The sequence below is a fragment of the Nicotiana tabacum genome, chromosome 11 (genome assembly GCF_000715075.1).
Source record: "Nicotiana tabacum cultivar K326 chromosome 11, ASM71507v2, whole genome shotgun sequence".
In the NCBI taxonomy this organism is placed as follows: Eukaryota; Viridiplantae; Streptophyta; class Magnoliopsida; order Solanales; family Solanaceae; genus Nicotiana; species Nicotiana tabacum.
This window is the reverse complement of record NC_134090.1, coordinates 62,038,018-62,040,995: the sequence shown is the minus strand read 5'-3', so window position 1 is coordinate 62,040,995 and position 2,978 is coordinate 62,038,018.

The following is a 2,978-nucleotide window of genomic DNA, read 5'->3' as shown; positions in this document are numbered from 1 at the left end:
TTATGGCAGGTTACCCTATCAATGTGGGAAATGTGATGTCCCGCACCATTTCTGCAGTCGAGGTTGGGCATGACCTGAACTACCCTTTTCCCAGCACCCTTACTATGTATTTCCAGGACTTGGAGGTGGAGAAGAGACCGTTTGATGTCAAGGTAAAACCTGTGGCTCCATTTTCCTGGTACAGTTTGAAGGGGCCAGACAACCCCAAAGACAAAGGTTACAAGCCGCCTTCCTCTACTCCAGCTGGCCAGTTTGAGAAGCTAGTGGTGGTAGTGTCTTCGGTTGAGGCCCCCACAGAGCCTTACACCATGCCTACGGTCACCACTGATGATGATTTGCCTCTACGACCCTCCTCGTTTGCTGGCCCCAGTAATTCAGTTGACACAGGGGTCCCTTTTTCCCGGACTCATCCTTTCACGGCCCAGCAGTTGAGCCGGACACTAGCCAGTTTGAACAATTGGATGTCAGTTGCGACATCCAAGTTGTCTACATTGTCTGCTACAGTTGAGGCCCATTCAGCACCTTCCACTACTCAGCTTCCTCAGTCCATTGAGGACACACTGCAGAAGCTCCTGGAAAATCAGGAGAAGATTATGAGGACTCAGGACGCCTTGACTATGGCGGTAGATTCACATGGCAAGGCTTCGAGGGAGCTTGCAAAGGAGCACAAGAGGATGAGGAAGTCAAGGGCGTCCAAGGAGTCGGTGAGAGTGCTATGGACTAATGTGGACAGGCTATTGGCAGACCAGATGCCTTTAGACTTGTTATTCGGGGATCCAGCCCCAACAGCAGCACCAGTGCCACATCCACGGCAGGAGCAGGAGCAGGCACCCAGGCCCCTAAGGAAGAAGGGGAAGCTCCCCAGTTCAGTTGGTGCAGTTATTGAGCTACCAGACCCACAGGAGACCCCCTCCAGTGATGGACCTATCAGTCAGTCGGTTCAGGAGCAGGCCCCAGTCCCAACAACTGAGCAGCAGGAGATCGGGAACCAGTCTGAGGTTCCCATGCATACAGAGGACTTGGGGACCACTGATGATCCCATACAGACTGACCAGGCCTAGGGAGATCCTATATCCTTTCTGTTGTTTCGATATTTATTTGATAGTTGGCATTGGGACAATGCCAACTTTTACTCGTGGGGGTGCGCCCTATTTTTTCTGGATGACTGTATATATATAGATTCTTAGTTTATTTTTATTGATTTTGTGTTTTTTTTACTTTGGGCTGTATATAACTTTACATTTCTGTATAATTCATCCCCCGTTGTATATTCTAGTCCCCTATTGTACATATTCATTCTATTTTCTATTTTCGCTAAATTTTTATTTTTAGCTTTGTAGTTAGGCTCGTAGTCGCTTGTTTTGATTTTGGCATTTCCAATAAGCCCTTGGTTTTATTAATGTCACGGTTCTTTCCAAGGGTGGAGTATTGTGCGAACCGGGTGGCTCTTCCCAATGATAGATGGCGTGACAACCTTCTTAAGGGTTTGAGTCTGTTTCTTTGATTTTTCTTTTGTTTTTGATAAGCGTAGTTAAAAGCACCTCAAGCAAGGTTTCACTTGGGCCTAACACATTTGCCTTTGATCCTATGGTTAAAGACATAATGTTGTGTTCAGGATGGTGAAAGTCGTGGCTTTGAGACTCTTGCATTGACCAAACGATCATCGTGTGGTCTTTTTGGACCATTGTGTGTTTAAATCATAACTAAGGTCGTTGTGGGCCCTCGACTCGATGTCTTTAGCAAATCCCTAGCATGTGTGGTGAGGAATTGAAATTTGAGTCCAAGTCCCGAGCCAATGGTCTAGAACTTGCCCTGAATGTCTGTTGAGGCGAAATCCTAGGTGAAATTTGACTTGAGAAATGATTATAGGCTCTCCTTGATCCAAATGCTAAGTTGAACAATTTTATAGCCTTCCAATGAAATAATCCCTAGTTAACCCTTTTGAGCCTTAAACCTGTTTCTTTCAAGAACCAATGCTACAAGCCTATACCGTTCTAAATGATTACCCTATCTTGGCACCCAAATCTTCCCTTGAGTAATGGCAAAAATCTAAGTTTGGGGGAGAGACAAGAAAGGAAGCAAAACAGTAAGGTACAAAAGAAAGAAAAGAAGGCAATGAAAAAGCAAGAAAAGAAAAAAGACAAAAAGAAAGTCCCATGTGAACAAGAATAAAAAGGGATTCAAGGAAAACAAAAGTGAAAAAAAATGAGAGGTGTGGAGAAAGTAGAAAAATGAGAAATGTTTTGAATTGTATAAGAAAGAGTGACAATGTGTCTCTCTAACCCCTTGTGAAGAAGTGAAATCCTCAAAAAGAGCCAAGAAAGTTGTGCCGAAATGAATCAAAAGAAGTGCTTAAGGGAAGATTGAACCCACGTGAATAAAGATATGTCCTAACCTTGCCTAAAAGCCTTCAAAATGACTCCACAAAAGCCCTATTTGATCTCAAGTTTAAGGGAGCCTACATTAGTGTATACTTACATAAGGGGCAAGCATATGGTACTTAGAGCCGGACTTGTGACCTTCCTTTTTGAGAGAGATGAGTGAAATTTCATTTGCTTCGATTTGTGTGTCAATATTTAAAAGGTGAGGTTCGCTTAGGGAGAGTTGAGGATGTGAGAGTTTGGGTTCCACAATGACCAAAGTAAGTGAGAAAATCTCTTTGATGAAATGTGTCAACTCTTGATGCTCTTGTGTCGCACTTGATCCATAGTTTTAAAAATTTTAAATGTGTTAATGATGCATTCGTATTGAGGGCAATTGTTAGTCTCAATTGATGCTTGCTGAGGTTATTTTAGGATAGCTTGAATCACTGGGATGTTCCTTTAAGGGGCGGGTCTTATTTTGTTTGCTTGAGGACAATTACAAGTTTAAGTTTGGGGGAGTTAATAAGTTAGGATTTTAAAGTGTTTATGTCCCTACTTGCCTATGCTTTGAGTATAAATTGATACAAAAATAGTCCCAAAATGCTCACAAGTTGT